The sequence below is a fragment of the Leopardus geoffroyi genome, chromosome C1, assembly GCF_018350155.1.
Source record: "Leopardus geoffroyi isolate Oge1 chromosome C1, O.geoffroyi_Oge1_pat1.0, whole genome shotgun sequence".
In the NCBI taxonomy this organism is placed as follows: Eukaryota; Metazoa; Chordata; class Mammalia; order Carnivora; family Felidae; genus Leopardus; species Leopardus geoffroyi.
In genome coordinates, this window is record NC_059328.1 from 86,716,935 (window position 1) to 86,731,002 (window position 14,068).

The 14,068-nt window shown below is 38.9% G+C and overlaps 1 non-coding gene across 1 annotated transcript; it reads right to left on the reverse strand.

The window, feature by feature from the left end:
* Positions 1 to 9,731: 9,731 nt before the first annotated feature.
* On the reverse strand, positions 9,732 to 9,855 carry LOC123600243. The gene has a single exon (XR_006713602.1). It is a non-coding gene; the product is annotated as a small nucleolar RNA SNORA31 (small nucleolar RNA).
* Between the last annotated feature and the right edge of the window lie 4,213 nt (positions 9,856 to 14,068).

Genomic DNA, 14,068 nt, shown 5'->3' on the forward strand with positions numbered 1-14,068 from the left:
AGTTTTGCTGCCTGCCCTCTGGAGGCCCTTGTCTCAGGTCCTTGCTGAGTGGGTTTCGCAACATGGTGGCCTGCTTCCTAAAAGCCAGTAAGGAAGAAAATCTCGCAAGAGGGATGTTATAATTTTTTTTAAAGTTTTTTTAAAAAATATTTACTTATTAAATTTTTTTATACATTTATTTTTTTTGATAGAGACAGAGCACAAGTGGGGAGGGGCAGAGAGAGAAGGAGACACAGAATCTGAAGCAGGCTCCAGGCTCTGAGCTGTCAGCACAGAGCCAGAGGCAGGGCTCGAACTCATAAGCTGTAAGATCACGACCTGAGCCAAAGTCGGACGCTTAACCAAGTGAGCCACCTAGGTGCCCCCAATCTATTTATTTTGAGAGAGAGAGAGAGAGAGTATGCATGCAAGCAGGGAAGGGGCAGAGAGAATCCTAAGCAGAATCCATGCTGTCAGCACATAGCCTGATGCAGGGCTCAAACCCATGAACAATGAGATCATGACCTCAGCTGACACCAATAGTTGGAAGCTTAACCAACTGAGCCACCCAGGTGCCCAGGATATTATAATCTTATGTAACATAATCACATACATCCCATTGCATTTGCATATTCATTTGATTAGGGGAAAATCATAGATCATGCCCACACTCAGGAAGAAGAGATCATAAAGGCATGAATACCAGTAGTTAGGGATCATTGAGACCACCTCATAAAACCCAGGGAATGAGAATTAGAACCAATTAATGTCCTGTTTCTGTGTCAACTTAGACTATGACTGAGGATACTTCCTGCCCATGTTTAAGCCATAATAGGACTGGAAATATTTTTCTGCTTCTACCTTACATAAAACTGAGAACAAGTAAAAGTAATTTAACTACTTGATTCAGGAACTACTTGCTCCTGGAAGTCAAAACTCTGAGCCAACTTACTTACCAAAACCAGCAGTTTGTTTATCATGACTCTTAATTACGACTCTCACCTCTTTCTGCCCATGCATCTGGAACTATTATGCCATAAATGTCATTATGTCTCTCTTACTACCAACCAGATTCTATCAAGGTATGGTTTGCCTTACAGCAGAAAGCCTAATAAACTTAGCTTTGTTTGATCATCTTTGTTCTGGTGGTCTTTTTTGAAGGGTTAATAATCAACATTATAACTTCATGGTTGTTTTGGTGTCAAATATAGTATGTATCCCTTGTATTCTAAGAAAAAGACTAATATCAAAGCAATTTTACTTAGTCATACCTTAAAGATAAGGCCTTCTCTTCATGTTATCTTAGACCTTCAGGGTGACTAAGTTCCCTATCTTCTGTTTTGGGAGGAAAGCTTATGAATATTCTGAGATGGGGCATTGCCCTCAGAGGAGAGGAATTAGGTCAGTGTCTTGGAATTCTTCCACATTGGTTGTCTGATAAAAGAAAGATCTTCTCATGACTGAGGTCCTTTGTGTGTGGCAACGAGGAGAACTGACTCAGCTCTCACACAGCCTCCCCTGCTGAGAGTGAACTGTGTCCCTGCTCCAGCAGGTGCTTGGTCTTTCACTTTCCTTTTCTTAGAGTGATGGGTCTTGCCCTTCTGTGGTCAACTTTTTATCTAGTGCCTCAGACATAAAAGATGTCATTTGGAAAGAGGCATCTGACTACTTTTGCTTGTCTCAGAGTAGCAATGGTGTTTAATAGTCAGATGTTTCTGATGATGCAATGAGTCACTCAAGACTAGCTGTCTAAGTTGGGAAGCAGGATGGGGCACAGGGGAAGAGGCTCCAGGAGGAATGTGTACATTAACATTTCAAAATATTTGACCACACTATTTCCTCTCTACTACACTCCTCCCTCTTTATCGTGGCTGAGCATGTACATTTGAAGTCATGTAAGTTAAATAAATGTTCCATATGACTGTGTAGTTTCTTTTTTTTAACTTGAAGACAAATTTTTATTTTTTAAACTTTTATTAAAAGTTTTTTTAAGTTTATTTATTTATTTTTCGGGGGAGTGAAGAGGGAGGGAGAGAGAGAGAATCTCAAGTGGACTCTGCGCTGACGGTGCAGAGCCTGATGCAGGGCTCAAACCCACGAACTGCTAGATCATAACCTTAGCTGAAACCAAGGTCTGGATGTTAACCAACTGAGCCAGCCAGGCATGCCTGCAGAAAAATTTTTAGACAAACTGCTTAATTAAAAAATTTTTTTTAACGTTTATTTATTTTTGAGACAGAGAGAGACAGAGGGCAAGCGATAGAGGGGCAGAGAGAGAGGGAGACACAGAATCTGAAACAGGCTCAAGACTCTCAACTGTCAGCACAGAGCCCGACACAGGGCTCTAACCCACGAACCGTGAGATCATGACCTGAGCCAAAGTCAGACGCTCAACCGACTGAGCCACCCAGGTGCCCCAACAAACTTCTTATTTTGGAACAGTGTTAGGTGTATAGAGAAAGGGTGACACTAATACAGAGAGTTCCATTTATTCCAGACCCAGTTTTCCTTATTATACATTATTATTATGTGAAGTCCATACTTTATTCAGATTTCCTTAGTTTCTCCCTACTGTACCTTTTCTGTTTTGGTGCCCCATCCAGGGTACCACATTGTACTTTGTCATCATGTCACCATCTTCCTTGTTTTTGATGATCTTGACAGTTTTCAGGAGTAGTTGTCAGGTATTTTCTAGAATATTCCTCAATAGGGGTTTGTCTGGGGTTTTTGTCACAATTAGACTGGGCTTGTGAATGTTTTGGAGGAAGACCATAGAGGTAAAATGCCACTTTTAATCATTGAATGAGACAACTGTGTTTGTCAGATTTCTCTGTTGTAAAGTTACTCTCCCTCATATTTCTATACTGGTTTTTATTTTGTTTTGTTTTGTTTTTTGTTTTTTTGAGAGAGAGCCCAGGTGGGAGAGAGGGGCAGAGGGAGAGAGAAAGAGAATATCAAGCAGGCTCCACACTCAGGGCAGGGACTGACATGGGGCTTGAACCCATGACCCTGGGATCATGACCTGAGCTGAAATCAAGAATCAGACACTCAACCCACTGAGCCACCCAGGCACCCCTATGCTGTACTTTTTGGAAAGAAGTCAGTATGCTTAGTCCATTCCAAAAGGATGAGGATTTATGTTCCATCTCCTTAAGGAATACCTACATAAATTATTTGGAATTCTTCTGTCTCTTCTTGCTCATTTATTTATTTATTGAATTAATCATTTATTTCTGTCAGTATGACTCAGGGATATTTATTTTATACTTTGGGTTATCATCCAATGCTACTTAATTCATTTTGTTGCTCAAATGGTTTCAACTTTGGTCACTAGGAACTCTTTCAGTTGACTCTTGTGTCCCTTTGACATACTCCACTATTTTCTTTTTTAAAGCACTTCCTTATTTTCTGCTACTACAAACTACGAAATGCTCCAGGCTCATCTTGTATACTTCCTGTATTTTCTTTTTAATTAAAAAAAAAAGATACTTGAAAGAGCTATCAAATGAGAGAAATCCAGAAATGCTCATTTCACCCCAACTAAACTATTTAGCTTAATACATATACTTTTTCTTGTAGAAATTTTTCTATTCTCTCCATTTTAAACCATTATAATGTGAAATCATTGGTAACATAAAAATAATATGATAAATCAAATTCAATTAACTTCAGAATTTAGGAAACTTGGTGGATCTGATATAGTTTCGTGTTGGCTATTGGTGAAGTTGGCCAAGCAACTAGCTTTGAGTATTTGAGATAGTCTTTTCCTGACTATTCATACCCTGATCCCCTGTAACTTTTGGCATAAGGTTTCTACTTTCATATGTACCTAAACTTTCTTGCCAGGCAAACAGGTAGTCTAGGGCTCTGAGTGGCCTGCAGTATTGGGAGAGATGGCTTCTTCTGCTTGAAGGCATGAAACCATGGGAAATTAAAGTCACCATTCTGGGAAGAGACTGGATTAAGATGCTATGTAGGACAAAGAATCAAATCTAAAAAGCAAGACTTCATTCTAAATCAAAATATTTGCAGCAAAACAGTGCAGAAAATAAGGTAGTTCTGCAAGTGAGGACTGGAGATACTCTCAGTCCAACAGTGTGAAGGGACAAAACCTTTTATCAGGTGCTTGATGGCAGGAGATAACTGTTAGAAGAAATAGCCTAGAAATAGCCTGGTTTCAGATCTGGCTATTTCTCTTACTAATTATGCATTGTTGGGAATTCTATATACCCTCTCTGAGCCTCAGTTTTCTCAAATGTAAAAATAAAGCAAATACTGATACCTACCTCATTACATTGTTAAGATAATTATTTTTTTTTTTAATTTTTTTTTCAACGTTTATTTATTTTTGGGACAGAGAGAGACAGAGCATGAACGGGGGAGGGGCAGAGAGAGAGGGAGACACAGAATCAGAAACAGGCTCCAGGCTCTGAGCCATCAGCCCAGAGCCCGACGCGGGGCTCGAACTCACGGACCGCGAGATCGTGACCTGGCTGAAGTCGGACGCTTAACCGACTGCGCCACCCAGGCGCCCCATTGTTAAGATAATTAAATGAGATAATATGAAGAACGCTTAACAAGATATTGGACACCTAGGAAGATTTCAGTAAGTCAGCCATTGTTTTATTGTGTATTATGTAGAGTCGTAAGTCTCCTCCAACTAGCCCTTTGTATGATATAGCTCATTAAAAGAAATTGAAGGTGCGAAGATACAAAGGAACAGTTAGCTGAGAGTGCTAAGTAGCTTTTAGCATCTTTTCCATTTCCTACAACTTAGGTCTTGTTTATATGTTGAAAATAAGATGGAGATTCCATCATTCTTTAGTTAATTGATCAGTGTAGATAGGTATACTAGTTTTAGCAGGTTTTTCTGTAGTTGATTTATCTTATATATTATAAAACTTATCTAATTTTAATTTTTAGTTGATATTTTCTTCATTAGAAAGTTTCCTGTTTTCTTTATTAGAATGGTATTTTTTAAAGAAAGAAACATGGATTAAGGTAACATGAAAAATAATGGAGTGTACAAAGGACATTTAGTTTACTAAGCATTTTCATATAAATTACCTCAAGAGAAGCATCTTGGATATATGAAATCCAATGAGTGAAAGAGTGAAACTTCCTTGTTAAATTCCTGATAGCAGCCTAGCTACAAAATACAGAGTTTAATTGTGAATAACCTTTGTGTATTTAGTCAGGGTTCCCTATATATGTGTATGAATATATATGGAGAGAAGGAGAGGGAGAGATGTATTATAAGCAGTTGGCTCACATGGTTATGGAGGCTGAGAAGTCCAGACCCAGGAGAGCCATCTTTTATTCTATTTAGGCCTTTAAAAGATTGCATAAGACCTGCCCACACTGGGAAGGGCAATCTGCTTTACTCAGTGTATGGATTCAAATGTTAATTTCATCCAGAAACATCCTCATACACACACTCAGAAATTACGTTTAACCAAATATCTGGCCACCTTGTGGCCCAGTCAAATTAACACATTAAATCAACCATCAAACTCAAGCACCAGCTCTTTCATGCTAGTGCTTTCAACACAGCTTACTTAGCCTCGAATCTCAAGAGGTCAAGGAAATAATCTGTGGCAAGATGGTAAAGTACTATCATTTGTAAAGGAAAAAACAAATACATAAGCAGTCAACAATTGAAATATCGATGAAGACGTGTGACCCTTCAAAGTCCTGCTTTGGTTTAGCCCAACCCTTTTTCATTATGGGTAGAGAACATACCAACCAAGGCAGCTGACACTTGGTTGACAGGGTACAGGGTTTTGGACAGTATCCTCAATTTCCTCCTGGGGAGTTATGATTGTAAAGTGGGATCCAAAGAATCTTATATAATATGATTTTGGAGTACAATCAATTAATATCAGCTAGGTCTCATATTTCTTCTAGTTTCATTATCTCCCCCACCCCTGATCCCAGGATCCTTCTGTTAATTAGGATAATATAACTCCAGTATGACTTAAGGACCCTAAGATTTCATGCCTATTTCTTCTCAGTGACTCCTAAATCTGTATCTCCATCTTGGACATCACTTCTCAGCTCAAGACTCTATACCCAATATCTGACCCTTTCTTATCACACTCACTATGCATCATGTAGGTAATGCAGTGATCCTCAATGAAACTGAATTCTTGATTAGGAAGCTTCTAAAGCTATTGTATAAAGTTCCAGGCAGTTCTAGAACACAAGAGACAGAAACTGCCCAAAACTTTGCCTGTGCTTTGGATACTTGAGATTCCTTTAGAGACAACTGTATTTGTGTTCTGGGGAAAATCAAGCACAAGTAGTGAGCACTTTTAGATATGGTGTTGGACATGCCCTAATGCAAGCCCCTAGTGATCCCCTCCTCTTGAGTGTGCATGGAGACTGTGACTTGATTGTAACCAATAGAATATGGCAAAAGCGATGGGAGTTAATTGTATTTCATTCTATATGAGTCCATTTCAGTAGAGTCTGCTGGCCTGGCGGAAATAACTGCCATGTTGTGGGTCACTTGTGGAGAGGGTCACATAGTAGGGAGCTGTGAGTTGCCTCTAGAACTAGAGGGGGACTTCCAGATGATAGCCAGTAAGAAATGGACGTTCAGTCCTACAAAAGCAAGAAAATGAAATCTGCCAACAACCTGAGAGAGCTTTGAAGTAAATTCCTCATTCAAGCCTCTAGATGAAGACACAGTCCCACCCATACCTTGGTTGCATCCTTGTGAGTCTCTGATGGAAGGACCCAGCTAAGCCATGCTGGACTCCTGATGACACATGAAAGCTGTGAGATAGTAGGTGTGTGTTGTTTGGAGTTGCTAAGTTTATGGTAATTTTGTTGCTCATCACTAGAAAACCAATACACACATGTAGCTCTAAAGAAATTTCCTATCTTATGTTCCTGAGAAGATTTAAAAAAAAAATTTATTGAAGTATGAATGCACATCACAAAAATACAGTTCAGTAAAGTTATGCAAACTGAACACATCAGCACCCAAATCCAGAAACGGAACATTACCAGTCCTCCAAAATCCCTTGAGGAAGATTGGAATGCCAGGAACTAACTGGATGCAGGTGTTTCAGATGGAGAAGTTAAGTGCTGTGTGTATTGAGCTAATTGGGTAAAACTTTTAGTCATCTGTGTCTATGGAGTTTATATTTAGGGAAGATATTTTATAATCTGTATTTATTTTTGAGAGATCACAAGGGGGGCAGGGGGAGAGAGAGGGGGAGAGAGGATCTGAAGTGGGCTTTGTGTTGACAGGCTGACAGCAGTGAACGCAAACCAAGAGATCACGACCTGAACAGAAGTTGGAGGCTCAATCGATTGAGCCACCCAGGTGCCCCAAGGAAGATTTTTTTTTTTTAAATGAAGATGTAGACTGTGTTGAATCTGAAAGTTGATGCTTGTTTTTGGGAGCTGTATGTGTTTGAGGAGCACTGATTTTAGAGTCTGTACACTCTTTCTTCATCTCTGTAATGCTTTATAGCATGCCATCCACTTTCTTAGTCATTATTTCATTGTATTCTCCCAAGAGCCCTGCTAACTAGGTTTGTCAGATATTCACCCTGTAAGTGAGCCTCAGTTATTCATTAGTGCTTAAACATGCTTGGTATGAATCTCAAAGTCAGTACTGATTCCCACGTGGTAGGTGGGGACATAGGTTACTGGTTGGTTTAGGCTGACAGGTTGATGCCCATACTGTGTATGTTAAATGTTTTGACTACCACTCTTTTTCTTCCTAGAATAAATACCTAGAATAAAATAATTTCAATCTGAACGAGTCCACGGAGGTGATGTATTTCACATGTTTTCAGTAGTGTTCCCCAGATTTCATGGAGGAAGTAGTGGTAACAATGAAGGTGAAATGGGAGGTAAAAGAGAAGGTTGGAGAGAAGAAAACACCACACTCCATTCAGCTTCAACTTGAGCCATTTCAGTCTTGGCTCTTTTAAATATTGGTTTTGGGTGAGTTTTTACATGAAATAAAGGATTCTATTCCTTAAAAAAAATCGAAAACCACTTAAGTATTGTAGCTCTACCATCTTACAAATCAAGAAATTGAAACTTACAAAGGTTAAGTGACTATGAGAAAAATTACACAATTACATCATTAGATTGTAGCAAAATTTGGATACGAACTCAGGTTTTTGAATCTCGGACTTTTTCACGTGCTCCATCTTTGATGCCTAGCGAGCACAGGATAAAGAACTGTAAACATATAAACATATATGTAAGCATATATAAACATAAGTCTAATGTTATTTTAATATGTTTCTTCATGAATATGTATGCATATTTGCAAATTATTTGTTTATAGTGACCCTTAATTCGTGAAGAATTGACATGGCTTACAACAACAAATTAGGAATTTGTGGGAGGGAAAGAAAGATGGACGTAAAGGCACAAAATACCAGTACTAAGGTCTAGATGGTTGTACGGGTGGGCTATGGGTGGACTGTGAGCTTGGTAGAGGTCCGTGCCTAGGAAACCAATTCTGTACAACCTAGATTGGGTTTCTGGCATCTTGAAAACACATGAGATCAACAACTGACAGAGAAACACTTTCAGAATCTGGACAAACAAAAGTAACTGCTCCAGACTGTCAGCTCTTACCGTTCTTGATGTGCATAAGGCTTACTTATTTCCCTTTGCTCTAACATACTCAGACTCCAAGTGCCTGAACATAATGTGGAGAGTTAAAATAGGAGTGCCTCAATTCCCAAAGTGCCTTACATCTGTCAGTTTAAGAGGAAACCATGGTATTGCTTTAATGTGTGTGTGAGTGTGTGTGTATGCGCCCGCACACACTTTTATTAAACATATGCTTCCAGCCACATTCCACTTGGCAAGATCACAAGTACATAATAGCTACAAGCTGTAAAGAAAAAAATAAAAGAGAACTTAACCAGTGTTTTTAAAAATAAGATAAATACGACCTCCCCAGCTACTTTAAGCATTCATTTACACATTCTTTGAGTGTGCACACTAGCTTTTCTTCTGTCTCCAAGTCTCTATTTATTCACTCCTGCCCAAAGATGAATATTGCAATTGTACATGGTGCAAACATTGGAAATCTGTGTTTACGTTTGTGTTTCCAACTGAATATGCTAATGGTGTTTAATCAGCAGTGATGTTGCTTTATATCCATGTTTTGTGCCACGTACAGCCTCAGTGATAATGTTGTGATAACCAAAATTTTCCCCACATCAAAACTTGGAGACCATCCCAGTTTTTTTTGAACAGCCATTTGATTTCGAAATACGATGAAATTCTTTAATCATCTTCAGGATTATTTCTGTGTTTTCAGGAAGCATTCGATATCCCCTTAGTTTCAGTAAGGGGTGGAGGTGGGGCTTGAAACAGATTTGCCCTTGCAGCAGTTCAGAGATTTTGGTATTCCAAACAAGCTCACCAGCTGTCTCAGAGGACCTGCAGGAGGAGGCTCCAAGGTTGGTGATGCCGTAGAAGGAAATGGCTGCAGGCTACTTGGAGTGCGATTTGGGACACTCTGGGGTGGAATCCAGTAGCACGCTGGCCAGAAAAACAAGAATCCAGGGGCAGTTGAGTGTGATGGAGGTGGGAAATGACAAGCTTTTAGTCTCGAATTTACAGAACATATTTCTAATCCTCTAATAATCTAGCTAAGGCATGAGAGGGCCTGCACACGATTTGATGAGTGTCTGACCCTAGGCAACGAGCTACTCTGCAGATAAAGTATGTACTCTTTTTTTTTTTTTTTTTTTTTTTTTGGCAAATATATTCCCTTATTCAATCTGGGTCACAAAGACAGAAGGTACACAGAGTTTGTTTCTTTTGTATCCTAATGCAAACCAAAAGAACAGCAGCAAATTATTTAAGGTCTATCAGTAAATGCAGTAAAGGGTCATACTCTTGAGTCTTAAGACACACACATATCCCTCTCCTCTCAAAAAAAAAAAAAAAAAAAAAAGGAAGAATAGCAACCCCAAACCCCAAACTTCCTCTTATAGAGTAGAAGTATTTCTTATTCTTTGTGTATGTTCAAAGTTGGGACTGCTTTTTTTTTTTTTCCCCCTCAGTGAGTCTGTGAGAACCCTGCTGGGCTTTTTTTTTTTTTTTAACAGAAACATGACATACCTTTTAAGGAATACTGTCATCTGGAAAACAACCCACCCTTTGCATTTTAACCTTGTTAAATTGTATCCAGATTCTCTTTAGTGCTGCTTCTCTCACAGGACATAAAACATTTTGGTTCTTAAACACTTATGAGAGGTACACTGCTTGAGATGTACAGATAGCTTTCATTAGCACTAATGGGAGCTATGCTTCTGCAGGAGAGAATAGAGCCCGAAGATTTTAAATTATGCTTGATGCAGATCTTCCAAATGGAATAAATTACGAGGGATGCTTAGGGGGAAAAGGTCTAAATATCCCCTAAAGCCATAGTTAATAGCAAAGCAATACTTCTGAGTAACGGAAGTGAAGTCAACAGTAATGGCTTTGCGCCTATCACCATGCTAAGTAGCTGATATTGACTCTTGAAAATTCTTTATTGGATTAGTACTGCACTTGAATTCCATTATTTTCCAAAGGACCTGAGAGATAGTTGTCTGTCTTGAATAGTCCACTAAAATGGATTCAGTTCAGTGCAGTTTTCAAGGCCATTTATCTTAAAATCAGTAAGTTTCCAATTGGCGAGCATAATACCAAGATCTTTATTTTTGTTTCTTAATGACCCATTCTGAAAATAGTGCTCCCTGAATCTTTCTTTTTGGGGCATATCTTTTATTTTGTTTTTTAAAAAATGTCTACATTTCATTTTTCTTTGAGAACTATTGCCCACATCTCTGAGATCACTGGAATTGTTTCCTATATTGTTCATTTTGTGACATATCTCCTGTCTTCTTATTTTAAAATTTGTCACATTTTCTTTTATTTGAGACTTTTTGTTTTGTGAATTATTACCTCCCTCCCACCCCCAAAATAACTGAAAAACTGGAGGAGTTTTTTTTTTCTTAATTTTATTTTTATTTACTTTTTTTCAATATATGAAGCTTATTGTCAAATTGGTTTCCATACAACACCCAGTGCTCATCCCAAAAGGTGCCCTCCTCAATACCCATCACCCACCCTCCCCTTCCTCCCATCCCCCATCAATCCTCAGTTTGTTCTCAGTTTTTAAGAGTCTCTTATGCTTTGGCTCTCTCCCACTCTAACCTCTTTTTTTTTCCCCTTCCCCTCCCCCATGGGTTTCTGTTAAGTTTCTCAGGATCCACATAAGAGTGAAAACATATGGTATCTGTCTTTCTCTGTATGACTTATTTCACTTAGCATCACACTCTCCAGTTCCATCCACGTTGCTACAAAGGGCCATATTTCATTCTCTCTCATTGCCATGTAGTACTCCATTGTGTATATAAACCACAATTTCTTTATCCATTCATCAGTTGATGGACATTTAGGCTCTTTCCATAATTTGGCTATTGTTGACAGTGCTGCTATAAACATTGGGATACAAGTGCCCCTGTCCATCAGTACTCCTGTATCCCTTGGGTAAATTCCTAGCAGTGCTATTGCTGGGTCATAGGGTAGGTCTATTTTTAATTTTTTGAGGAACCTCCACACTGTTTTCCAGAGTGGCTGCACCAATTTGCATTCCCACCAACAGTGCAAGAGGGTTCCCGTTTCTCCACATCCTCTCCAGCATCTATAGTCTCCTGATTTGTTCATTTTGGCCACTCTGACTGGCGTGAGGTGATATCTGAGTGTGGTTTTGATTTGTATTTCCCTGATGAGGAGCAACATTGAGCATCTTTTCATGTGCCTGTTGGCCATCTGGATGTTTTCTTTAGAGAAGTGTCTATTCGTGTTTTCTGCCCATTTCTTCACTGGGTTATTTGTTTTTCGGGTGTGGAGTTTGGTGAGCTCTTTATAGATTCTGGATACTAGCCCTTTGTCCGATATGTCATTTGCAAATATCTTTTCCCATTCCGTTGGTTGCCTTTTAGTTTTGTTGGTTGTTTCCTTTGCTGTGCAGAAGCTTTTTATCTTCATAAGGTCCCAGTAATTCACTTTTGCTTTTAATTCCCTTGCCTTTGGGGATGTGTCGAGTAAGAGATTGCTACGGCTGAGGTCAGAGAGGTCTTTTCCTGCTTTGTCCTCTAAGGTTTTGATGGCTTCCTGTCTCACATTCAGGTCCTTTATCCATTTTGAGTTTATTTTTGTGAATGGTGTGAGAAAGTGGTCTAGTTTCAACCTTCTGCATGTTGCTGTCCAGTTCTCCCAGCACCATTTGTTAAAGAGACTGTCTTTTTTCCATTGGATGTTCTTTCTTGCTTTGTCAAAGATGAGTTGGCCATACGTTAGTGGGTCTAGTTCTGGGGTTTCTATTCTATTCCATTGGTCTATGTGTCTGTTTTTGTGCCAATAGCATGCTGTCTTGATGATGACAGCTTTGTAGTAGAGGCTCAAGTCTGGGATTGTGATGCCTCCTGCTTTGGTCTTCTTCTTCAAAATGACTTTGGCTATTCGGGGCCTTTTGTGTTTCCATATGAATTTTAGGATTGCTTGTTCTAGTTTCGAGAAGAATGCTGGTGCAATTTTGATTGGGATTACATTGAATGTGTAGATAGTTTTTGGTAGTATTGACATTTTGACAATATTTATTCTTCCAATTCATGAGCATGGAATGTCTTTCCATTTCTTTATATATTCTTCAATTTCCTTCATAAGCTTTCTATAGTTTTCAGCATACAGATCTTTTACAATTTTGGTTAGATTTATTCCTAGGTATTTTATGCTTCTTGGTGCAATTGTGAATGGGACCAGTGTCTTTATTTGTCTTTCTTTTGCTTCATTATTAGTGTATAAGAATGCAACTGATTTCTGTACATTGATTTTGTATCCTGCAACTTTGCTAAATTCATGTATCAGTTCTAGCAGACTTTTGGTGGAGTCTATCGGATTTTCCATGTATAATATCATGTCATCTGCAAAAAGTGAAAGCTTAACTTCATCTTTGCAAATTTGGATGCCTTTGATTTCCTTTTGTTGTCTGATTGCTGATGCTAGAACTTCCAACACTATGTTAAACAACAGCGGTGAGAGTGGACATCCCTGTCGTGTTCCTCATCTCAGGGAAAAAGTTCTCAGTTTTTCCCCACTGAGGATGATGTTAGCTGTGGGCTTTTCATAAATGGCTTTTATGATCTTTAAGTATGTTCCTTGGAGGAGTTTTTTTCTATGACCCAAAGAGTCACTTCCTTTATTTCATTTCCTGTGACAGCACTGTCTTCACTTGAAAATTTTCTTTTTTCTTCCAGGGGAAATCAAGCATTATTTTAAATTAGTATTGATGACTTTTATGGGTAGGAAAAGGGTAGGGCATAGGGGTAGTGAGAGGAAGACAAGATACCATGCACCAGGAGAAGACGGGGTGACTGCCAAAAGACCAAATTGGCTGGTGAATTCATCGTGATTCACATCACATCTGAGATGTTCAGTATCCCAGCATTCACAGGAATCACATAAGTAATGCCAATCAAACTTAAAAAGACTGAAGTAGAGAACCCAGATGGACAAGTCACGAATATACAACGGGAGATACTATTTTCTAGAGTGGGATGGTGGTGCCTGCTCTTCAGGACACTTCTTTCACCTCTGGAATCAATGTAACCAGAAGCCAAATGAATAACCAGAAAGTTGTTCAGTAAGCATGAAATCAGCATAGAGGAAGAGGAAATAAAGAAAAATGAAGGATAATTCATCCAAGTCAGTTGATGCCCAGGGAATCATACCTTCTCTACAATAGGGTAATCTATGTGAGGGGTTCACATGCTCTGTATTCCTGATCACTCTCCCCAGGGTAGTCTGGAAACTACTACCAATCTCTGGGATGTTGGTTTCTATTTTTTTCTTCCATGACCATCTTCCTGTGGTTTATTCAGTCCTTCTTCTTTTTTTTTAATACTCAGTCTTTCTTTAGACATGGTACAAATTCAATTGCAATGGCTCTTGCTTGTCAAATTACAGTTACTTTGATTTCACTTTTGAGCTTTTCTAAATTATTATTATTTTTTTAAATTTTTTTTTCAACGTTTATTTATTTTTG